General features: G+C 36.6%; 1 protein-coding gene and 1 long non-coding RNA gene across 5 annotated transcripts in view; one reads left to right on the top strand and one right to left on the bottom strand.

Moving 5' to 3' along the window:
- UNC5C (unc-5 netrin receptor C) overlaps nucleotides 1-26,460 on the bottom strand; it is a 357,794-nt gene that overhangs the window by 328,135 nt on the left and 3,199 nt on the right. The gene's annotated exons all lie outside the window — the stretch shown is intronic.
- Nucleotides 48-26,460, top strand: LOC139082518 (uncharacterized). The gene is made up of 3 exons (XR_011538607.1): nucleotides 48-433; nucleotides 5,812-5,905; nucleotides 25,903-26,460. It is a non-coding gene; the product is annotated as an uncharacterized lncRNA (long non-coding RNA).

Raw genomic sequence — 26,460 nt, 5'->3', positions numbered from 1 at the left:
GTGACGGAATGAATCATGGGAGCACTCATTAAGGGTTTTAATTGTCCAGAATGCATAAGGGAACAGAAAGAGGAGACTTTTTATGAATTTCCCATTTCTTCCACTGTCTGCCCTACTTACCTTAAAACCTGAATTGCAAACCTAGTTGAAGGTATTTTGTCTTGCGTAGCAGTGAATGTCTGCATCTTTAATAGAAATGATTTATAAAGAGGATTTGGAACATGCTGACTTCACAATGAAGAAGCTCCACTCCCAGAGGAGCCGTTAACCCAGACAGCCCAGTCCCCGCTCCCCTTGCAATCACACAAACTCCAACTGTTCTACCAGCAAGGCCAAGACGGACGCTGAGCCTTTCAGAGAAGCTGAAGCATACAGGCATCTCTGCCGACTCCCCACAGTGTTCAGATGGATGAAGAAATGGAGGCCCCAAAAGGTAAATTGACTTTCCCAAAGTCACACAGTTTCTCAGGTCTCCAGATACCATTTAGAAAGAGATCTCTAAGAGTTCTTTACAGATCACACCACCTCCACATACAGAATATGAAATATATTTATAGGCGTATTGATGTTTTGTTGTGTCATTGTTCTAAGATACTTGAATTAATTCAAGACAAAAAGATGGGAATTATCGCAAGTAAGATTTAAACCTGAGTTAAGAATAAAATTCAAGACTTATCTTTTTCTTTTTGTGTGTGTGTGAGGAAGATTGGCCCTGAGCTAACACCTGTTGCCAATCTTCTTCTTTTTGCTTGAGGAAGATTGTCAGTGAGCTAATATCTGTGCCAATCTTCTCCTGTTTTATGTGGGATGCCACCACACCACGGCTTGAGGAGTGGTGCTAGGTTCATACTAGGGATCCAAACCTGCAAACTACAAGCATGCAAACTTAACCATTACGCCACCGGGTCAGCCCCAATTTTTCATTTTTTATGATTGATTGACTGACATTGTATTTGTTCAGGTTATATTAGTTACTATTACAAACTCCAAAATCCAGAATAGTGAAAACCTGATAGAATTTCACACCTGAAATCTGATATAAATACTTTGATCTAAAGAGATATTCATGGGGCTGGCCCAGTGGCATGGTGGTTAAGTTCATGTACTCTGCTTTGGCAGCCCGGGGTTCACCGGTTTGGATCCTGGATGAGGACCTAGCACTGCTTGTCAAGCTATGCTGTGGTGGCATCCCACATAAAATAGAGGAAGATTGGCACAGATGTTAGTTCAGCAACAATCTTCCTCAAGCAAAAAGAGGAAGATCGGCAACAGATGTTAGCTCAGAGCCAATCTGCCTTACCAAAAGAGTTAAAAATAAAAATAAAAAGATATTATCTCTCTGGACAAATGACTGAAAATGGAACAACATGAAACTGAGATTTCTTGAGTCATCAAGGAAGTTGTACTTAAAAAATGATTTTTTGGCGGCTGGCCCTGTGGCTGAGTGGTTAAGTTTGCGCCCTCAGCTGCAGGTGGCCCAGTGTTTCTTTGGTTTGAATCCTGGGTGCGGACATGGCACTGCTCATCAAACCACGCTGAGGCAGCGTCCCACATGCCACAACTAGAAGGACCCACAACGAAGAATATACAACTATGTACTGGGGGGCTTTGGGGAGAAAAAGGAAAAAAATAAATCTTTAAAAAAAAACGATTTTTCAGAAAAAACTTAAAGTATATGCTCCTTTTTGATAATTTTGGTACTTTTGCTACTATGTAGTCTTAAAAGGCAAAGATTCTCCTCTCTGTCTTGGACCCCAGCAGAAACATCATGGGAAAAATGTGACAAAGGTACTTAGACCTTCATAAATTTTCCAAAATACTTGATAAATTGTGGACTCTAGAAAGAAATAATCGTATATTTTTAAAAGTTCCTACCCGTTTTTATACATCACAGAATGCAAGGGAAAACAAAATGAGTAAATCATGGAAAAGTAAACATAATTTTCTGTTTAATTTTATCATTCAATTTGGCCTTGGCATGGTGAATGAGAAAAGCGGCAGTTACAAACTGAGTAATTCAACTTAATGAATATCAAACTGAAAATAAATGTCAGAAATGTGCATTTTTTTCTAAGAAAAAAATGAGGAAATTTTTTCCAGTAATTTATTTCTGGATTAATTTAATATTATATCTACATCATATTCAATTTTCCTAGATCATCTACAAATATGTCCCTGGCTGAACAGCTCCATGTGAAAAAAGATATTATTTAAGCATTCTGTAAAGGCATAGTTTATATATTTGATTTCCAGATATTAAATTATATGTAAAACCATATTTGGAAAATACCCTTTCAATAAAAGAATTGAAAACAAAAAATATATTTCATATATTTGTTCATATATTGGTACCCTACAAATGGCCAAGGGCTTGAAATAATCATTTCTAAAGTGCAATGCTAATATTTTTTCAATAAAAATAGGCAAGGCTGGATGAAAGCCATTCTGAAAGAAGGTATGAGAGAGAGAAAGCACCCACTTGTGTGTGTGAGAGATGGGGGGGGGGAGGGGAGAGAGACAGGGTGGGAAGGAGGGAAAAAAGAGAGGAGGAGGCAGAGAAAGAGGCGTCATTAAAATTTTAACAACGTAATCTTTATGAAGAAGTTATTAACATAAAAAACACCTATCAAAAAACGCTTAATTTTTGTTCTTTTCCAAGCCCATGGAGAAAAGAAAATGTCCTGCATTTTCAACTAGTCTTTTTTTTTCTTTTTAAAGATTGGCACCTGAGCTAACAACTGCTGCCAATCTCTCTTGTTTTCTTCTTCTTCTTCTCCCCAAAGAACCCCTGTATGTAGTTGTAGATTCTAGTTGCAGGTCCTTATGGTTGTCCTATGTGGGACCCACCTCAGTGTGGCCTGATGAGCAGAGCTAGATCCGAGCCTAGGATCCAAACTGGTGAAACCCTGGGCTGCCGAAATGGAGCACTGGAACCCAACCACTCGGCCATGGGGCCAGCCCTGCAGCTAGTCTTTTAAAATTCAGAGTTGATAGTCAACCTCCCAAATCACAGTGGATTCTGTTACCACCATTAACCTTCAACATAAAGGGCTATTGCAACCCCCAGCAGAATTCTTAAAATCACTACGGGATTTTAATCTTAACTGTTTCTTTCTTTCTCTCCTCATAGTGAATTTGTATCTATATTAGACTCTGCTGGGGACAACAGCCTGTATTCCAAGTCTTACGTTTTCATAATTCTTCTATTCAAAGATTCCAAAGTCTTCTATAGTTTCTAGTTTTGAGCAACACAAGGGACCCACGCAAAGAATAAGAAATTAAAGGGTCCCTGACTTGTAGGCACATCTAGTAAATTACAGCGTATTTCAACCACACTAGCTGGATCTGGGGTCTATCTTTGCTTGGGTTCGCTCAAAGAACAGCCCAACAGAGAAACTTCAGTTCATGCAGCCCACTGAAGGACACTCTCAGGAGAAAGGGAGGGAGGGAACAGGAGAGGACAGAGGAGGAGCTAAGCAAAATTCTGGCCTCAACTAGAGTCAGGGTTCAGCTTTCTGGAGAGGGAGCTCTGAAGCATGAGCTGCCCACAGTTTTGTTCCCACCTGGAGGAAACCTACCAGGCAAGGCAGCCCCTGGTTCAGCCAAAGGCAATTCTTTGGGGAAAGGGACAGCTGTGAGCCTTGAGCCGCCAACATCACAGCAGCTGGGGGATGCGTGCACTGGGCCAGTAAAGGAGATCAGAACAGGGAACCAACAGCATCCACTGCAGCCGCTCCTTAGAGATCTCCCATCACCTCTCTTTTGACATAACTGATCATCTCTGCATGTAGCAGAAACAGACATTAGAACAGACGAAAAGTTATGGTTGTAGTCGGAATGAAATGTGGCTGAGCAATTGATTATGGGTAAACCTTGTGAAAGAATGCATGACTGTACCGAAGAGAGAGAGAGAAGGTAATAAAAATATTAGAAATTTTCAAAACAATGATTATACTAGTTTCACTAAACTGACAATGATGCTACTGTATTCAAAGTTGAAAGAATAAGATAATTAACAAAAGAATTTTCATAATTGCAGTTAAAATGATGTGCAAAAAAAAATCAAATGTAAACAGTCAATTAGAGTTCCAATTCCAAATACACAATAAATCAAATTGAAGCAATGTTATCTTTAGGAATAAATGTCAAAAATATCATTCCCCTAAAAAGGTTTTCAAAAGCCTTAATTTCACCTCTATTAGAGGTATACAAATAATTTATTGATTTTTTTTCCAGAAGAAAAATGAGAAGAAATATATATCAACCCAGATAGGAGCCAACTAAATAAGCAGTTAGAAATTTATTACACCAGAGATGTGACTTAAATTCTAGAAATTATCACGGTCCATGCTTAAAATAATTATTAGTTTATGCCTGGCTGGTTCACCAGGCCAAATATCATGCTTTATGCAACGTTACCCTTCAGCTTCAGGGCACACAATGCTTTTTCCATAGTGGTAATGCGATACATGTTTGGAAAGCTGAATTGAATGGACTTTGGAAAACTACAGATTCACCAGTAGCTTTAATTCAACCAGTGATGGCTGAATCATCAGGGAGGCTCAAGGGTGTGAGGGTAACGTTAAAAGCTGCAGATCAGACAGGTCAAGGCTTCAATCCCAGCCCTGTATTTGGCTGTTGGACTTTAGAAATTACTTTAAACTGGCAGAGCCTCAGTTTCCTCATCTTCAGTACTTCCCTGGGTTGTTGAGAGGATTGAAAGAGAGAATGCATAAATGGCACCTTGGGTGTTTTAAGCAACTGGGCCTATTCTTAATTGCTGCGGTTAGGGAGAGGGGAAACACGCACTTCACTGGACGTTGCAATCTGGCAGGCAGCTGGCAAATGCCCACCTGCATGCAAGTTTTCTTTGGCCTGTGCTGCCTGAGAAATTTCAAATAAAAATTGAGATTTCCGGCTTTTCTTGAAAAACTAGAAGCTGTCCCCGTATCAGGCCCATTCTCCTGCAAGGAGGACCTGAAGCCTTTTTCGTCAGGCAGGACTGTACTCTCTGGTTTGCCACGGTCCCCAGCAGAATCTGTCACCCTCCACTGAGCCCAGTTCCTCACATAACCTCATTGGTCCCAGTAGGCACTGGAGCTTGTGATCACTGGATTTGCCCAGGAAGAACAAGACTCAGAGGCATGAAATACAAACGTGCATGGGCGCAGCTGAAGATGTAGTGCTCCATGGTAGAAAGCAGCTGGAACTGGGAGCCAGGGGACATGAGTTGTAGTCCCAGGTCTACATTAACACCTGTGTGAACTCCGGGCTCCATAGGGGTCTGTTTCCTCATCTGTAAAATACATGTTCTGGGTAGGTCAAGTTTCCGAACACAAGGCAAGTCACTTCCCCATCTGGGTTTTAGCTTCTCATGTGTTCTTTTTAAAAAATGATGCCAAATTAGTGGGTCATGAAGCCTGGCTGAATTAGAAAAAGCCCTCCCTCTACATGCCCCTGTCAAAAAAAGAAACACTGCACACAGAGTTGATGGAATACATTTGGAAGCTCAAATGCCAAAAGGAAGTATAACATACATAATAGTAGCAATTTCGAGAATGCCCTCCCCTGTGTTGCTGGCCTTCTGCATTAGTTCTAACTGAGTAAATATAACTAATTGTTTCCCCAAGTTTATTCTTCTTCCTAAAATACCAATGAATTCTCAAGTACTAAAGTAAATTAGATCTGTTTTATAAGTCTTCTAGAGCAAAATTCCAACCTTATCCTCTTACAATTGCAGAACTACATTTTGAAACTTGAAGACTATGGCTATTTAACCACTATTTATTCTTTTTGTGTTTTTCATTCTAGAAATTTTTAATAAAACAACTTTTGTAAATTCCACGAGATAAAAGGATGTGGAACACATGGAACTCAAAATGTATCACTGAAATTCTCATGCAAGGTAAGTACTTTTTAAAAAATAGCCTTATGCAATTCTCATATCAATGAGCTAAGACTGTTTCTAAAAACAAAGAGATATATACACATAGCAAATATACCTTGCCTACGTCCAAGATACTTATTTGGAAATATTACTTCTTTTCAGTCCCAAAATCCATTTTGACCCTTTCAGTTGAATTTCAACATGCTCTGAAGTAGAAATCAACCAAGACAAGTAAACCAACTTATAGCAGGTTAGAGTGCAGGCTTTCTCTGTTTTGTGCTCTGTCGTTGAGTAGCTACGGAGCTTCCCAAAATGAATGTGTTGACAGAGCCTCTGAAAGCAGATGGCTATTTGGTGCCAATTCCCAGTAGTAGAATGACAACGAGCAAGAAGGGGAGAAAAGGAGGCAAAACCAATCTTGGTAAAATATATTCTACGTTTTTAAAAACAACTCTTGATTTCTACTACTTAAAAAAAATAATCTGTTACTGCAAGCAAACTGTTTTACCTCCCAAAATACCTTTAATAAAACATTCAAATGGCTTCACAGAAGAGTGTGCGTGCACAGGTAACGCTCTCTTGGTTAGTAGACACGGGCAAGAAAGTAGCTGTTCTGGTTTATCAATTATCCTCTTCAACTTCACGAAAGGGAAATAACTTTCCAAAAACACGGAATGAAGTATATTTAATTCTAAAACCACTATGAATATAAACTCACTTTTTCCCCTGAGTGATTTAGAAGGTACTGCGGGATCTTGCAGTCTCCTGGGAGGGTGATTATGCACCCCATTTACCCAGGACAATCCCAGTTTATGCTTGTTATCCAGAAATAATTCTTAATAGCTTCCCCATTCACTCACAAAAATGACCTAATTTACGCAATAATTATCTCCCTACCTCTGGGTCACTATAACGCATCAGGTCTTTTATTCAACACACTGCAGATAGACAGACGTGTATGTTCAATGATAAGATTGTACCCAATTGAGAAAATGCTCAAAAAAAGAGTTTACCAAACCAAATATAAGTAAATACACTTGTACACAAATTTTAGTCAAGACATACTTAAATTTAGGTTAGGTAAGTAACGAAAAAAATTTTTTAATGAACAATAATTAGAAACAGGTTAAAATAACTAGACTAGAAATAAAACAAATGCGTTACTTGCAATATCTATGAAGTTTTAAATTTGTGTCTTAAAATCAAAATTAAAGCCAAAACTATTTAAACAGTCACCAGAAAAGAACAATATTCCAAACACTGTATAATGAGTTAATTCAAGTTAAAATAAAAAAGTTGAATATGGGCCCTAAATGGGCCTCTCATTTTCCAAAGTTGAAATAATATTTTCACAATAAGTCAATTTTGCTCTGTCTTGGGATCTCTGAAACTACTCACGTGGATGGGAAAATGATCCTAACATAGTTATATTACCAACATTATGAACTAACAACAAAAATGCAAAAGAATAATTATTTGCATTAATTCCTTCGTGAATAAAGGAAGTTGAGAGTTCAATTTTAGTCTTTTTAAAAGAAAACGTAGCACTGAAGAAACCAATAATACGAACCAAGACGTGTGTTTAATTTAGGCACAGAATCACGGCTTTTTAGGATAAAGTTTCAAGTCAAGTGACGATATTAAAAAATCAATATAAAAACTCTACAAATAAGTTCAGATAAATAAAATCAAGTGACAAGAGTTGACTGAACTCAATTCAAGGAATACGGCCAGCTTCAATTCCAACTTTTTAATAACTAATGATAAAAACACATGTATTAATATAAAAAAAACCAGTGTTTTTCAAATTTCACACTACTTCGGACTTTTCCTCTATTTTCCTGCCTTTGACATTGCATTATACCAACTACTTAATAAACTGTATTCAACGAGAAATAACAGATTAATTCACTTTTACTCACAAAGATACATGACTGCAAATTAGGGCTTCTGAGTAGTGTTCACCAAACTAAGTTAATAATGTCAAATTAAAGAAAGACTTCTGATTCCTATTTGGTAAGCTGTGCAACCTTAGGATTTTTGAAATATTAGAGTAGCTCTCAGCCACTGTATCATTCTTCATGGTCTTCAAGTTGGAATTCTATAGAGATAACAGTATCAATATATATTTTTGTGTATAACATTTAACACAGTAAAGCATTCCTAATTGCTTTTATGATTATTATTTTCATATATTTTAGGAAAAACGAATTGTCTATTTTCATAGACATAATTAGCAGGTCAGATAAGACTAGTGTTTGTTAAGAATTATGAAGACTTTACTTGGGAGCATGGGGGTGATTTTTCTATTAATCTAAAATACTAAAGTTTCTGTATGTGTGTTTTTTAATACAATTACCTCGAAATTTTCACTAAGATCCACCACATGCCTGGCTGTAACACTCTACTGCAAAATCACTTTACACTCTTCTCCTACATTCTTCCCACATTTTTGTTTCACATTTCTAAAACCGGAAAATACCAGAACTTCAGAAATATTCATTGGCATCCCCTATACTGTTTACCCTAGCAATATTCTTAGTTTCTCCAAATGACCAAAGACAGTAAGAAAAAGTTTAAAAGACTTTACTAAAAGAGAACTAAGTAAGGACATTACAGCTCTCAAACCTATTACACTACCAAATTCAAAATTAATATCTATCAATTATTTATCTATATTTTCAAACATTTGTGAAAGACGGTAAGCAAGACATTCTTACCTTTTGAATTTAAATTCTGAGTTTCAGAATTTTCACATAAATCTCTCTGGCACTTTCAATTTAAAGTTACGTGAAGAATTTTGGCTAATTATGGAAGCTTCTACAATTGACTTGGAAGCAGCTCTGCAGGTTGCCTGTGTTTATCCATTTTTCCCACCCACGGAGATTCAGGCAATGGGTCCTCCTCCCCTCCATATATCCTCTGAAGAGAAGGGGAAATATCTACCATGGCAATCCTCTACCTTCAAGCACTGACATCATTTTGTAAACATCAGAGCACCAAGGAGACCATTACTCAAAATCCAAACAAGTTTTAAAATATGTAAAACTGCATTTAAAAGGAGACGACAAACCTGTACAACTTGACAAACTCAAACTCTGCTGCTGAGAGATGCGGTAACGTCTGGCCTAAAGCAGCTTAGCTACAGAGTATGTAATAAAACAGCTACATTTGGATTGGAGACTCATTTCGCACTGCAGAAATGTAATGTAGCCCCGGGAGAGCAAAGGCAAAGAGCTTTGCAAGAAATCAGAGACCAGGGCTCTGTAACTCTTCACTTCAAGGCAAAGACAAGAGCTGTTAATTGGAGAAAGCCAGAGGGAAGAATTTCTTTCAAAATTGAAAGTGGAGGAAAATGTGAAGAGGTATAGAGAGAACAGAATCCCGCACAGCTATAACAAAACATTTTCACTGGCCTCTCAGTTAAGTGAGAGCATGAGAGCATGAGATACATTGCTTTATTCCTTTCTGGAAATTGGCTAAGAGTTTATCCCAGCAGAAAGTTCTAGCACCAAATCACACTTCTCTCTCCTTTCATCTCTTTCAAAATATTTTTATATCAATTTGCCATCTTGTAGTTTAGATATTCTATCTGTGATATTCTATCTTCCTAACAAGATTTTAAGTTTCCTAAAGACAGGAACCATATGTTCTACTATTCTCTCATTCACCTTGCTGCGATATAGCAATTAATATTTCCCGAATTATCTCAGCTGTCCTGGATTTTTTTTGCCATAAAAAAAGTTAAACTGAACCATGGTTTGAGAAAATATACTGCAGGTTAAAATAGTTAGAAATATATTCTAACTTTAACATCCACCAGTTCTAATCACTTCTTTCTCCTCCATGTAAATTTTACATTTCATTAGAATGCAGGCAATTACTCAGATGCTTTTTTACACTTACATAAACTACGGGCCCTAAGTCAGGCTTAGGTTAATTTACATGAGGAAAAAAAGAACTCCAAGTAAGTCAAAATATGCAGATAAGTGACAAATCATGAAAATATTATTCCTTTTTTATTCACCTTTTTTTTTTAATGAGGAACATCAGCCCTGAGCTAACATCTGCTACCAATCCTCCTCTTTTGTTTGCTGAGGAAGATTAGCCCTGAGCTAACATCGGTGCCAATATTCCTCCACTTTATATGTGGGTCGCCCGCCACAGCAGGCTGACAGTGGTGTAGGTCCATGACCGGGATCCGAACCTGCGAACCCAGGCAGCTGAGGCAGAGCGTACTGAACTTAACCAGTAGGCCATGGGGCTGGCCCTTCAACTGTCTTTTATTCATCTGTTTTTAGGTAATTCTTGAATCTCTCTTCCATATTTGGTGTCCACTTTGAACAAGGACTGAGACCCTCTACAACCTGCATATATATTTTTAGATGGAGTTATCTTAAGCACAATACGTCAAGTGTGACTTAAGTTTATTTTAATTTAGCTACAGAGCTCTTTTCCTCCATATTTTTGAGGGCTGGCCTGTCCTGGTAAATTTCCAGAATAAATCTTATGTCTTCCTTTTAAGTAGGGCAAGATCTTGACACACAACTACTGTGGGAGCTGAAGGCATTTCTGGCAAGAGCAATGAATGAATGACTTCTCCACTTGTTTTCATAGCCATAAACTTATGTTAGCATTAGGCAGGAAAACAAATATTGCCAAAAATATGTGCTAAGCAATCTGAGAATGAATGGGGTCATACACATGTATCATGACTCCTCTGTCCATTAGAATGTGTTAGCTTCCATGAGGTTCATTCACTCCCACAACACAAAACCAGCAAAAGTGTATGTGTACTTGGAAAAGAAAGAAAAAGAAAAAGAAAATTCTTTATTTAGAAATGTAACAAACTACCCAGGCAATTTTATTTTGTTGGGTTTCTCTAGTCTGTCTATGCCTATTATATAATAGAATTTCCTCTACGTTAATATAAACCACAGCCTTTGGAGTACAGTTTAAGATGAAAGAAGAACATTAAAATAATAGTGCACTATCAAAACAACTTAGTTAAGTGCATTTCTTAAAGGGGAGCCAGTATTATAAATTTAAATTTAACATTTCTTTTATAACCTGATTACAAGTTTTTATTGTATAGACTTTATTGTATGGATCATTATTCTCTCTAAGTACCACTTAGAAAGGATAATGGTATTTTATTTCTTTTAGAAAAGGGTGAAAATTGAAAAATGCTATCACTGAAGGGAGAAATTTTGTGCCACAATTGGCAAATGTCTAATAAATTAATATATAATATACTAATAAATTTTAAATTGTATGTGAAAGTTTTGGGTTGCCTTAAATGCAGAGTTTCTTTTGTTTTTATTCTTCATCATAAAATTACAACGGAGAAGAGTAACTTATGTAATTGAAATAAAAATTTTTGGTCACACATGATTATGAAATCAATGATTTGATGGCCTTTGAAGCCATGAAAATTCATTTTAGAAAAGAAACTAATTTTACATTCAATTTATTCATGTGCTACTTATTAAAATAAAGAGTAAATCTTTATTTACACCATAAACAAATTTTTTAATAACCAAAAAATGTCTAATGTTATTAAATCACCCCTTTTCCAAAAATGAAGTCCAGTCTTGTTTCAGACTTCGCATCTTGATAATATTTAGGCATATGGAAGAAGAGGTTAATTTGCATAAAAGGAATTTATTACATTTTCTTTTGTTTCCAAAGAAATCTTCTTTTAATACTGCTGTAGAGCTAGTTTTTGTTTAGATGTCTTTTGGTCTAAATTGACAGTCTTGAAGTCTTGCCTAAAGTAATATTTGAGTCTTTAAACATCTCTCTGGCATTCCATTATGGGCACCTGCTGCTGATAATTACAGGTCTGTCTCTGAACCACTTCCTCTGCTTTGTGTCAAGGCAGGATTCAGGCTGCTTGATTACAAACAACTACCAGTTAGAGACCACTGCATAGCTCTCTGCGGTAATTATTCAGGGCAAGTTGGGTCTGCATTTACTGAAGTCTTAACAAAAAAGAAGCAGTTACTTGTTATAATTTCCTCTTTGCTGGCAGTGTAGCATAATCCATAACATATTTTGGTCATCTTAACAGTGCTTATGAGAATATCTGATTCAATAACGCTTGATAATGATACATTTCACTGTACCATTTCCTAGCCTAGCAAATAAAATATCCTGCCTGAAGATAGTAGGCTGTGGTCCTACCTAAAGAACTTACAGACAATAGACAATTATAGGGAAACAAATGGGGTGAACGTGCACCCAAAAACAGATTTATTTTTCTTGACTCTGGGCCGCTCTACCTCTAGTCGCAAACTGGCCCCCCAGCCATTCAGCTCATATTCATAGTATCATACTGCTACAGTCCAAATGTTTGTGTCCCCCCCAAATTCTTCTGTTGAAATCCTAATCCCCAAAGATGATGGTATTAGGAGGTGATGCCTTTGGGAAATACTTAGGTCATGAGGGTGAAGCCTTCCTGAATGGGTTCTTGTAAAAGAGATCCCACAGAGATCCCTTGCCCCTGCTACCAGGTGAGGACACAGAGGGAAGATGGCTGTCTATGAACTAGAAAGTGGGTCCTTACCTACCACCTTAATCTTGGACTCCCAGCCTCCAGAACTGTCAGAAATAAATTTCTGTTGTTTATAAGTCACCCAGTCCATGGTATTTTGTTATAGAAGCCCAAACAGACTGAGACACATACTCTATAAGAGACTTGTTTACTTCGTAGTGGAGAGAAATAAGAAGAAATACTGTATGGGGCAATTTTTGATACAACAGTAATCCTGATATAAAATAAAATTTCTTCACCCAATAGAAAGTCAACTTATTTTAGCAATATTCTATATGATAGAATTCTACAATTGAATCACTGGGAAGGTTCTCTGGGGGACAGTGGGGTACTGTTTGACTTGCAGACCTCTTTAAGTCCCAATTCTGTGTTTAGGCAACTTGACCAAACCAATTAGAGTTGAATGGTCCTTACATTGCTTACTCATCAATTGTTTGAGGTTTATGTCCTTCAACTACAAGAGAATCCAAGTTCTTTATTACTTAACAGCCTCAAATTACAGGGTAGACAATCTGAAGCTAGTTTCTGAAGTAAGTGTATGGAGCCTGACGTTTTAGGCAGAACCTAAGAGATGGTGAAACTTTCACTCCTGAGACTTCCTTGTTTTCCACCTACAACTTCATATTCAGCTTACTCTATCCAGTAGCTCTCAAAAGTGAGTGATGAAGAGAACCTAGAAAGTTCTAACTCTAACACCAGGAGTAGCCACCAAAAGTCCCTCAAAGATGTGTTATTTATGCATGAACAAAATACGCATTCATCTAACATCATTCAAAATGTCTACATGACATGCCAACCGTGTGTGTCAAGCACCATGTCACATACTCAGATACCAGAATGAACATGGTTCATGCCCTCTTCACACTGACATGCTGGCTGGGGACACAGGGAAGGTGAAAGAGTGATACTTTTGGGTGTGAAAAGTAGCTTTATGAAGGAATGAAGATCTAAACTGAGAAAAGAAGTCAGCCAGCAGGAAGGGATGGAACATGAGAGACTAACACTTGTTCATAGCAAAAGAAAGAGCATCAGCCGCCATCTCATGAGGTGTAAGAACAAATCTCTCTGTCAGCCACCATAAGAAGTTGAGATCCGATTCTAGACGTAATGGAAAGCCGTCAAAGAGTTTTAAGAAAAAGAGCTCTACAGATGACGTTCATTAGGATTTGCCTGGCTTCTGTGTGGAGGACAGAGGAGAGTGGAGCAGGACAGGAAGCAGGAAGAACCTTCTTCAGTGATCCAGTTGAGAGAAATGAACTTATGTGAAACACATTTAGGTAACATATGTCATATTTTCTAAAATAACATCATTAAAGGGTTGAATATGCTTAAATGTTTGCAAACACGTAAATATATGAGACTCTATGAAATAATTTAAATTTGTGTGTGTGTGTGAGGAAGACGGGCCTTCAGCTAACATCTGTTGCCAATCTCCCTCTTTTTTTTGCTTGAGGAAGATTGTCGCTGAGCTAACATCTTTGCCAATATTCCTCTATTTTGGTGGGATGCCACCACAGTGAGACTTGATGAGTGGTGCTAGGTCCGCACCCCGGATCTGGACCTGGGAACCCTGGGCTGCCAAAGTGGAGCGCTAGAACTTAACCACTATGCCACCGTGCTGGCCCAGAAATAATTTAATTTTTTATTTGTTTGTTTTAACAACTTGGCTTTCTGAATTGCTCCCCTCCCCCCTCAAGAAAATATTTACAAATAAACATACATTCTTACACAAAAGTGATACTGTTCATAACAATCAAAAAAATAAAAACACATCAGTAATCACACAGCAAAACTTCCTAAGACAGTTTAATGTCCAGAAAATTAAAATTTTGAGAAGCTTATCTTTATTAACCCAGAAAAACAAGTATAGCCTAGGAAAAGAGGTTATAAATACAATCCATCTTTTTAGTGGTTGTGGTTTTTTCCCCTTGCAAATCTTCAAAGAAAACTACTACAAACCAAATGTCATATACAGCAAGAAAAACTAAATAAGCAGTTTAATCAATCATTAGAAGACTTCTAGGTTGCTTCTGTTGGGTTCTTTAAAGGGAATAAGATCCTATAAAGATAAGAGGTTTTTATAATTATGTAGGGATTAAACCACACTCTTGATTCCAGAGTTCTTATTAATTTTCCCTTTAAAAAGTAGGCTGTTTCCTACGGTGCTGCACTACGGGGAATGGGGGAGGGAAGGAGGGACAGAGTTAAAAACCAAGAGTGTTAAACTTTGCTTTTTGGACAAAGGAAATTACAAAGGAACCAGTGTTCAATGGGCCTATTAAACACACGGTGTTTCCTGTGTGGGTATCATTTTTGTGTGGTGAATGAGTTGTCCTTGTTTGTATATTTAGTTACTGCATCTATTATATTCTGCTTGCTCAAGGTCCACAATTGCATTATTTAGGGTTATAAATGTTTTGGGTTAAGTTCTTCCTATCAAGTTTACACATTTTGAGGAAAAAGGATTTTATGTTTTGTCTTATTTTAATTTTTAAATGAAGCATTTTAAAGAATATAAAACAAAAGAACAAAAGGGATTATTTAATGTCACAGTGAACTAAAAAAGATAATACTGACTACTGTCTGAGCTGAGGGCATTTTCTATGTCCAGACTTTTTTCAAAATAAAGTTGTTACTTACGCAATGGTCCTATCGTAGGATCAGTAAATGCTTTGGTGTGTTAAAATTTCTGATACAAGTGAAGAAGATTAGTTGTTTCTATTCCTCAGGAAAGAACTTAAATGTTAGCAAAAAGCAAAGGATTTGGTAATTTTTTCCAGCCTTTTTACTAATACTTGTCTTTTCAAGTATAGCCAAAATATATTGAAAAAAGTATAAACTGTTTTTTTCTATTGAAGTTTATTAGACACTAGTTTTAATGGAATATATTCTAGATTCAGAATCTAACACAGAAAAAAAAAGAAATCATCTAAACTTGCTTGTCCTTAAAACTGAAACAAACATGTTGACTTTCCAAGAGTTTTAATGTACAATTAAAATTTCATAACTTAACTGGGTATAAAAAATGTGATTTTAAAAGCTACCAATTTCTTTTAAGAATTTTACCTTTTGACAATACGCTTTTGTTGATTCATATGACATGTTTCCACCTGATGGTACCCCCAAATGAATGCAAACCTCTCATTCTTGTGATATATTTAATTACATTCATAGGAGTGCCAAATGGAAATCACTGTATAGTACAGACTTACATCATGAAAATACAACAGCAAGTCTTCACTTTTGATAATCCTGTTAATCCTCACAATCCTATGATGTGAATATTATGATGATGATGATATTCTACTGGCAATTGTGGAGTGAAACTAAGAGATTTTAACCTCACATGCAATTTGCAAGTTTAGGGTTTAGTAGTGTATTCACCTTTACCAAGAGACTCATGTAACGGCTGGCATTTCCCTAGCACAGCTGTCACAGGAATACTCTTGGTTGCGGACATGAATACTTTTTTCAATGAATTTTGATTAATTTCCTATGTCAGGAAATTATCAGGTCCACACATATGCATACATGTAATATTTTTAATTCCCTAACACTTGTAAAAAGGAAATGGGAAACTGCAAAAAAGAAAAAAAGAGAAAGATCTAAAACCATTCACTAAACACGGTCCTGACAATTACACTAAAGAAAGGACATTATTAAAGATTATTTTAAAAAAAGTTTTTCAAGCATAAATAAATTCAGTTTAGAATCAAACCATACTATATATCACGTTCACGCAAGTTTTTTAAAAACGTAATTCTTCATACAAAAAAGAAAAGATACACTTGTAAAACTATCCAAGAAAGTAACAGTATATTAACATTGCAGGGTAATTTTTTTCCAATTCTAATGTAATAATTGTTGTACTTCAATCAGTCTAGCATCATCTTAGTTTCAACATAATTCAATTTCATAATACTAGTTCATAGATGTGCACAAATTTATTGTGTGGCCAAATACAATGACATTCTTTTTTCATCTTGCAATAGAATTAAGTTTTATGCAATAGAAAAGGAAAAACATACGGAAAATAGTCATTTTTAACAGATGTTTTAATATGGAAAACATAAAGTGGGTTTAGAATTAAAAATCAAAGCCCACTGGTTGAACTGAGGCATATTTCCATCTGTTATTAATGTTTGAGTTACATACGAAAGACGAGATTATTCATCAAGTCCCTCATGCAATATGTTTGTAAATGGGATTTTGGTTAGGAATTTAATTGCATAAATTCTGTCAATGTAAGCTTCCCATTCATTCAAAACAAGCCTTTTCAGTGGTCTGAACTGAATTAGACCAGTTAACAACACCAAAGAGTCCTTCTTGATTTTATTAAGAAATGCTTGTATGAAAATCTGTGAACATAAAAGGGACATCTCTGTCACCCCATTATGATGAAATAGTAATTTTCTTCTTTTTTCTTTCTTTTTTTCCCTTTCAAGCAATGCAGAGTTATGTGAGTTTTTTTAATCATGTAAAGAAAAATTAATATTGAAATAAATAAATAAAGATATATCTCCGGTTAGACTTATAAATAAATTCCAGGTTAGAATGATAAATAATTCTGAATACTAGAAAGCGTGATGAGAATTCAAGGGACCATTGTGAAAATATGCACAAAGCTTATGCCCAAGTGATTGGGGTCATAAGCTTAAGCAGGGCTCCCCTCCCAACTGCTGCTTGGAGAGGGTTGCACTAATGGTCTGATAACGGGGGGTGGTCGGCACGGAGGTTCTCCTAATACTTTACAGTGGTGTGAGCACGGCAGCCCTGATGAATGACTGCCCTGTGCTGGACTCACACGTGAGATCACAGAGCAGCCCTCACTTCACCTCCACCATGGTCTCACAGTTAACAGAACACTTAGAGAATTCTTTAAGATGAACTAATATAATATAATATAATTTTCAGTAAAACCTTTTGTTTTTCGGATGATTAAAATGGAAATTGGAAAATATTCAAAAGATAGAAAAGCCGGCGGGGGGGTGGGGGTGGGGGGAGGGCGCGTTATATGGACGCTTCAACCTTTGACGCCATTGCAAGCAACATCACATTGCTTTCAAAACTATTATCAGAGTAATCACCTTAAAATATTAACACATAAGAAGTTATGCCTCTGTTTTCACTTGTTCTCTTTTCTTAGTTGCCTTGGATTGCCCCCCGCACTCCCCCAGTTACACACAGAACAGTCTAAGAGGGGCTTCCTATTGTTTCAAAATACACTGAAAAACTGAACATGGAGGCTAATAGTAAAAAATTACTTTACTTTAAATGAATATCTCAAACTAGTGCACGTTAATATGTGCTTCTATGGAAACAGCGCTTTCTGGATGTCAGCTTAAGCTTCTCCATATGATTTTTCTCAAAGGATCCCTTTTAAACCCATCACGACCATTTATTATCTTCTTGTTATATAGACTGTTACTTTTGTTTCATCACAAATCTCTGCCTGTTTATTAGCAGCCCTGCCACTACTATCAGATGACATTTGTTTTACTTAATGTATGTAGTTTTAGAAAAAATGATAGAACTGCTCTTACTGCATTATATGAAACATTCCAGTGTACATTTAGCTGACACTGCATCAGCTGCTATTTAAACTGGGCTTAGCTAATGGGCTTTTAATGTCAGCAGGGTTACGTGCAGTTACTGGCTATTAGCAGAAATGGCTCCTTTCTATAAAAATCACTTTTCCTCAAGTGTGTTGTTTGAACATTCCTTTCCTTAATTTAGTGACTGTCATGACTGCAAAACAACCTCAAGGACTCTGGAATCCACTGTTATCTTTAAGACCCTCTTTTTAACCTTGCAATTCTGCATTAAACAGGCAACATCCTTCATTAGCATTTAGACTTGTAATCACAAAACTTTGCGAGGCACTATTATTTACTTTGCTATTTTAGCAGAATACTACGTAATTGCTATGAAAACCCTGTACAGTCCATGAATGTATCATATGTATGATAGAGAACATACAAAACAATTTTCGGAACACGAGCACTTATTTGCATCTTTTAAAAGCCTAGTTCAGCAATGCCAAGTGATGTAGAAATGTATGGTAATAATTAATGTATATTTATATATTGGGGTATTATATAAATATTTCTATATTAACTTGTATTTAATACAATATTGAATATAAGCAACGAAGTACGTCATCCTTCTATCCAGAATGAAATTCTGTATATCCTTTCATTAGCAACAACCTTTCTTCCCCCTCAATTAACTTTACCTTTCTTCATTTAAATAAAGCTTTCAGTGGATATAATGGAGAAACCTGGAAATAAAGCCACCTCCACAGCATCTGAGCGAGTCCAAGACAATCATATATTCTGCACCCTGGAAACATAACTCTATTTGATTAAGAAGTTGAAATATCATCCCGGAATTCAGGGAAGAGCAAGACAACTGACCTCTCCTTCAATCAGCCCACATGAGAGGTCACCTCAGGCAGGATGCTTACCGGGGAGATGCTGTCTCTCCTGGAGAAAAAGCCCCGAGAGAGAATGAAGGATTTTTACCAGTGCATGCAGGAAAGCTGACGTTCTCCTTTAGTCAACAAATTGTAGTCCACTGTGTAGGAAAATACGGAAGTCTTCCTCCACGTGTTTGCAATAAGCTAGTGAAAGTGGAGATCCCCTAGTCTCTGTCACTTGGAGAACAGGAGAAAACTTGTTTCTATCAGATAAGTCACTGCACAAATGAGGATGGGGCATCTCTACTGTGCACTATGTAAATGACTCCGCTACTGGCCGAGAGCAACGCACTTTTTGCAGGAAAGGACATAATTTTTTAGTTAGAAACCAGTGATTGAATCTGATTCCCTATTCCATGACTACATTTATGAATTTTTTCACAAGTAAAAAAGTTTTGTTTTTATTTGTTTGATAGCTTCTGTTTGTTTTTTAAGGATATCGCCAGGGCTATTTGAAAATGAACTCTCCTAAAACAAAAAAAGTTATACATGCACACACAATTTGTGCAAGCGTGTGTATACTCACAGAGAATCACTGAACTAAATTTGTCTACTACTTGTAACTCTTCATTTCATTAAGAGTCTGCCTGGAAATACCCTCCTAGGAAATAATTCCATAGTTATTTAATTCAATAAAAAATGACGTGTGTATCTTTCATGTGAACGTCGTTTCTAATAAATCCAATAAACTGGTTACCCCCATCCCTAATGGGAAAACATAGCTATTTTTGAAACTTTTCCTAGCCATCTTTCTATATTTTTCATCATGTTATAGTAATTAAACTCTAACTTTCTTCACTGTGGTCCTTTTAATTCCATATATATATATATGATGCAAATATAAACAAAAATAAATATACATTTTGATCAATACATAAGAGAAAGACATTGGCAACATTTTTTTAATGTACTATAATTATACGAAAGATAAAACTCCACTTAAGCAGATTTTTTTCTGGGACAATTGTCCCTGAGAACTCCAATATAATTCTCAGAATGATATCCATTTCTGATGTACAGGTGAGATTTAAAACACAACGTTGGTATTGTTATTAACAACATTGTTTAACAGAGTAGCTCAGGAGATAGCAAAGCACTTTATAAAGACCACTGAAGGATTAATTATATATTCCACTAGTGGAATATACTATCAGATACAATGTATCAGTGTGTCACTGATTTAAGTCTAGATTTCTCACACAAACAGGTCTTGCCCAAATAGTTCCAAGTAAAATCCAAATCTAACTTCTCTCCCATACACACCTTTTAAATACTTTCTAAATTCTTTTGCTATTTTAATTGAAATAGGTGCAGATCAAGACTCTATTTAGGCAAAAGCTTGAAGTCAAAGGGCCTGTTGCATAATATTATGATGAGATACTGATCTTAGGTCTCTATTCTGGATAGCACAACTAACAAATCATTTGAACATGCCTGTTTTTCCTCAGCTTCTGAGAGCAGTTACTGAAATGGGCTTCTGTTTTCCACCAAGCTGCGTGCTTGGCTGGCGAGGGCTGTAGTAGGCTGGGAGGGAAATGTCTTAGCCTCTTTCAACCCTTGAAATTGATCCGTAACACATTTTAAACCTTACACTCTTTCATCTTCTTAGGACGATCCAGAAGAAAGAAGGAAAGTCGCTAAAGAAAATGACAGGCAACGTAATTACTGTTTTATTCAGAATGACTTCAAGATTGCTTCTTGCTAAACTTGCGCACTTCCACTGGGTGGCTACAATGTGTATATTTGGCAAACTAGTCAATGGAAGATAAAATATATCATTTTCACTTTATCAACAGCTAAATTCAAATGTCAACATATTTCACACAGACATCATGCTCAAAGTGAAATTACCATTACTTAGTATGTCCACCCAATCATGAAGTTTTGTTGTGGTAGTAATTTGGTTATTTATTTGGTCTACATTAGAGATAACACAGGTCTCTGAAAATCACGTATCATAAAACAGCAACAGGGCTTTTGTCACTATCATTTTTATTTCCTGTAAATTTTGAGAATACCATTTGCTAAAGAGTCCTCTTTGACCTAGTTTTGAAAGGATTTTTTTAGGTTCTTGAAATTCCAAAAAGATATTAGAATGATTTAAAATATTCAATCTTAATACAAGTAGCAAAGTTGCAAATTCATAGGGAATAGAATAGTCTAAAATTGCTCCCTTTAGTTTTTATCTTACGTTATCAATATAATTCACTATGCCTATAATTATAAGTGGATATTATTATACCACACCCCCTACCATTCTGCAGTAAACTTCTGTTGTCTAAGAGAAAGTACATTATGAATTAATTTAAAGTGATTACTTTTCTATACAAACGGTATACTTTACTTCTAGCTGCTCTTTTATATTATTGTATATGCTGATTTTCTTGAACTTTGAAAAACGCCAGCATTTCCACTCAGGAACATATTTATTCTTACAACGGGGCTGCAAATATTTTTTAATATGCAAGCACTAATCTGTTTTTATTGGAAAAGAATGTTCATATATAAGGTTTTCCTTCTGAATAGGAAAAAAAGAGAAAACAATAAATTATAGTTGAGTTCAAGCAGTCCGTGATTAAAGAATCAATTAAGACATTGACTAAAACTGAGAAATGGCAGCGCTCATCAATAAACCTGTTAAATGTGCTGAGAGAGTTTCTGTTGTTTCACGTCCTTAGTTAGAAGAGCAGATAACACATGTTCATCTACCTGAGGCATTTTTATGGCTCTCATAATTGCTGAGAAATGAAACTAGCCACAGGACCCAAATGACAATGACTAACAGAGGCAAAACCCCTATCCTCACGACATTTTAAAATAAAGATGACTGATCACTCTGGAGTTAAATCTGATTAATCCACATCATTTGTTACCATGATTGCTTTGGGCCCTCACAGTCAAAGTCAGAACCATAGCAGGCACATCACTATCATCAGGGCCCACCTGGCTCCTGTCCCCAACGTTCCACCACCCACCGGCAATGAGCTATGGTCGGTTATTTAAGGAAAACACGGTATTCCCCAAACACGGGGGTTTTCGGATGTTAGACTTCACATCTGCCACAGCTCACTGCTAATAAAGGATTACTGACATAAGGACAAATATCTGCATATAGGGCACTTTCAAAGCTATAGCTCACTTTCTAAATTATAACTTCAATTTAATGAATATCACAGTAACTCTAACACAATGAACTCTGAGTGGAAGGCTAGATATGTTTTAAGCACCTATGAAATCTAGAAACATCCTTCTGTATATTTCAAAACGTCATTATATAATCCTAAGGGAGCAACTTTTTGAGGGGCAGAAATACCGAAATTGAGAAACTATACTACAACTTCAACCCCAAACTTTTTTAAATTCTGAAATTATAACACAATATTTTATAACATTTTGTTCATAAAGAGTCCAAGTATTTGCAACTTAATATATGTTTTGGGTTTTCATGAAAAGGTAGAAATTCTTCTGAGAAGTCTAATCGGGTAGAGAAGATAAAAATGTTTACTATTTCTGATCTTGTTAGCTCATAAAATTGTTACTATCAAATGTTTTGTTATTAAAATCTCCATAAATTTGGAGACGACAAATACTTAAAATGAGAAACTATAAATTATTCAATTATTGGATTTCTTTTTAAGAACTAGAAAAAGAAGAGGCTAGTATTTTAATAGCGCTCAAGGCAAACTTACTCTACTTCAAAAAAGTTGCATAAAAAATAGCACTGAGTTTCTGTTCTAGTTCAAACATCCTTGAAGTAAGTGATACTGGGACAATACCCAGGTCTCAGATTCATAGAGCCATCCTCCACAAATACAAAAGCAATAAAGAAAACAAATAAAATATGAAGTCAAAGAAGGGCCCATATGTAGCTACAAGAAGTTACATTAAAAAAGAAAGAGAGTAAGAAATTTGGGGCTCTGTAAGTGCAGACCAGGCAATCAAAAATTAAAAGCAGAATGAAACTACTGTAGGAGAAAGATCTGTCTTAAGTTTAACAACATAAAAAGCCCCACAAATCTCTAGTTTTATCTTACAAGTTAGCCAGAAAACAACAGTTGCATCAAATATGAAAAAAATACCAATAACCATTAAACAAGTAGAAGTAATTAAATGTGAACCTTTCAAAATATACATTATCTAGATTGTCCACGTTGTTCTAAATTGTGATACTAAAACTTTCTATTGCAAGTGTGGTTTGAATATATGAAAGTCCTGGTGAATTTGCTTTGCCTTCAAGTCAACCTATTTTTCCATATGTTTCTTTGGGTTGTTTTAACATATTTGCAATGTTCTTTAAACTATACACTGTGTCTATTTTTTTTTTAAGAAAACTATTGAATTTGCATAAAATGCTGATTTTCCCCAAACCCTTATCTGAAATCCTGGGGCTTGACCTTTTTTTTTTTTTCATAAAAGTGTTTATGGATTTATGAAAAGTTATCTTTCAATATTCATTATAAAGATAGAAAGTCAAGAGTAGAGCTTATAGCCAGGACTTAACTGGCAATGACCTAACACGGCAGTTTGAGAGCGAGTATTAGGTTAACTTTCCCAGAGAGAGCAGAAAGGAAGAAATGAGGCTGTGAAGGGAGAGAGCTTCCCACAGGCTGTTCAAAGAACCACGCACAGCCCAGGAGTTTGCAGTGGGCCACCGTGGAACGTCTCCTCAGACAGCTCCATTTGCTGCCCTGGGGAAAGCAGTGTCAGCAGCAATCTCCACTCTGAGTTCAAAACTATTGACCTTTAATTTCTTTAACTTCTAGATTTCTTTGCCAGTGATTTACAGAGTTGGAAGCCAAAGAATACTGCTCTAAATACTTTACATGCATTAATTCATTCAATCCTAACGTGACAACAGTGTATATTACTTTCATTTTACATCTGAGGAAACTGAGGCACACAGACACTAATTAACTCACTCATGGCCATACAGCTAGGAGATGGTGGAGGCAGGATTACGAGACAGTGGTAGCCAATAAACTAACTGGCTGAATGGGCACACATCACTAAGAGTCTTAAGCTTGTGCCTCCCCAAAGACAGACCAGCATATATTAAATCTAAGTAGTATTTAATAGAAGACAGTCACAATGCAAACTTGGCTTTAAGAACATCCCACTTCCAACCAAACTACCACTCTTCAGTTGCTCTGTGTAGAAACCTGGAAACTCCCCACCACCACTCACACTGGAACCCTAGCCTGACCTATGTTTACCATCTCTGGAGGCTTCAATCTAGAAAGTCCCATACCTGTGCCCACTGCTAGATTCAGAAAGTGAATTATAATTACAGGCTGACAAGTCTGTCTTCCCTGAGGGCTGAAACTCTCTCCTTCAACTCTGTGTCCCTAACAAAGAGCACACAGTCTGGGACATAGTAAGTGCACAATAATTGTTTGCTGAGAACTTTACTACTAATGCAATAGGCTATCCAAATGAGCTAACAGGGTTTCTTGTTTGTGGGGAAATGTGAACAGGTTTATTTTTAACTGCTGCAAATATAAAAGTCAAACTAAAAAAGATATAGGCTAAAAGTGCAAGGCAAGAGCCTGGCTCAATCACCACCCTCACTATTGTCCCCATTATCTTCCTGAAGTGGCTGCAGCCTGTAATTTTAATGTTTCTTCTGAGAGTGACTCCCTCTGCTGCCCCAGCAAAGCCATGACCTAATTCAGAAAAGTGCTAAATGCAGTGACGGCCTAACAGAGCACACGCTCGCTGTCGGCACTAATTGGAGAGCAGAGCATACATGAGAGAACAGTTATCTTTAAGTCTCAACCATAATTCTAAATAAGCTAAGAGGGTTTGCCAGTGGAGCTCATGCCTCCTTCATGTCCTTAGGGGGTTTGCTTAAAAAAGATCAGTTTGAATTCTGATCAGGACAATCGGCTCCCAGACTACAATGGGAGATGCTCAAGGACCCTGTTTTATTGAACTCTGAATCCCCAGTACCCAGAACACCAGGCCAGGGAGTCAATAAACGCTAACAATCTAATGGTTCCCTTTCTTTGGGATTGTTTGAAAAGTTTATTCTCTGAAGCCTGTCAAGCATTCCCTAAGATAGAATACATGAAATTATTTTTGTAAAGAAAGGTAAATTAGCCTATTTTTCCTTATTGCAAATTCCAAATGTGAATTTATGAATTTGCTCCTAAAATGGAAAAATATATGGTGAACTTGTAATGAAATTCAGTTATCTTTCATGCCAATTGTCTACTTGTAAATGCACGGAAGTAATTTTTACCCTTTTGAAGAAGCATATTATTTGTTTTTAAAAACATTATAAATTAACTTACGATAACAGAGAATTATCCCATTATAATTAGAGTCTTCAGTAATTTTCTGTTCTCGGTTTGGTGGTGTTAACACTCATAACACTAGTTGGTGCTAGATAAGCAGAATATCAGTGCTATGTAGTCCAGAAATAAAACACATTTATAAAACAGGAGGGCACTAATTCTGCAGGACACTGATCACAAACACACACACACACCCACACACACGCACACACTGCCTTTTCCTAGGAAAGTCTTTCATGCTTGGAAGTGAGAAACACCACAAATTCCCTGGAGCTAGGCGTTCCCAGCAATCCTGAATGAAACAATTAGGGCAGAGTCAGAAAGGAGAAAGTTGTTGCCTAAAGCCCAGAGCATCCCGAGGACCTGCTTAAAATGATGGCTGTCTTTCTCTAAACCACACTTACAAAACACAGCACACTCACAAATAACACCCAATATGTTTTTATCTTAAACATCTGTTTTCTTGGCTATCTTCGAAGAGATACATATTTTCTAAAACTTTTAATTTTTCTAGTACTTCTCTAACAATAGAATAAAAATGTCATCCACATCGTAAAGTGCTTAAATTAATTTTCTCGCCCTAATTGCATATGTACTTCCATTCATAAAAATAGTTCATTCTATCAAGTCCTCAGCACATGGAAACCATACTTTGAGGGAGTAACTGCATCTTTTCTTTCCCTAGTGTTCTAGTCCAAAGAGAGAAGAGAAATGAGAAGAAATAAGAAGGAAAAAGGAGGTCTGACCATCGGACCATTATGAAAGCGTGATTCTGGGAAGAAAGTGTGACAGCGGTTCAACAGTACACAGACTTGGGGGATGAGTTAGAGTGATGCTGATAGAAGCTGATACTAGAGTTTGTTGCTTTCTACATTTCTGATACCTAACAGACAACAAGGAAGAGCTGGCATCCTGGAACATGGAGGATAACAGAGATAGAAGTGGTGGAATGGTGTCTTTCAAAGACCACAAGATACAAATATAAATAAATGGTTTATTCCCCAGGAACTGAAAGAACTAAATAAACTGAAAGGAGAAGAACAGCACTGAAATGCACACACCCAACAGAACACATTTTATTTTTCCACTTAAGATCAGAAGAGCAGGGTCAATCTTCAATCTTTGGCTTGCCTGGTCTATAAGAAGAAAAAAGTTCAAGTGGCAAAACTCAGTCTATCCTGAGTATCTTTTCTTTTAATCTCGTCTCCCTTCTTCTTTCAATATTAATCCATTTACAATCTCC

Source organism: Equus przewalskii, chromosome 3 (assembly GCF_037783145.1).
Source record: "Equus przewalskii isolate Varuska chromosome 3, EquPr2, whole genome shotgun sequence".
Taxonomy (NCBI): Eukaryota; Metazoa; Chordata; class Mammalia; order Perissodactyla; family Equidae; genus Equus; species Equus przewalskii.
Note: the sequence above shows the minus strand (reverse complement) of the source record. Positions and strands in the feature narration are given on the sequence as shown.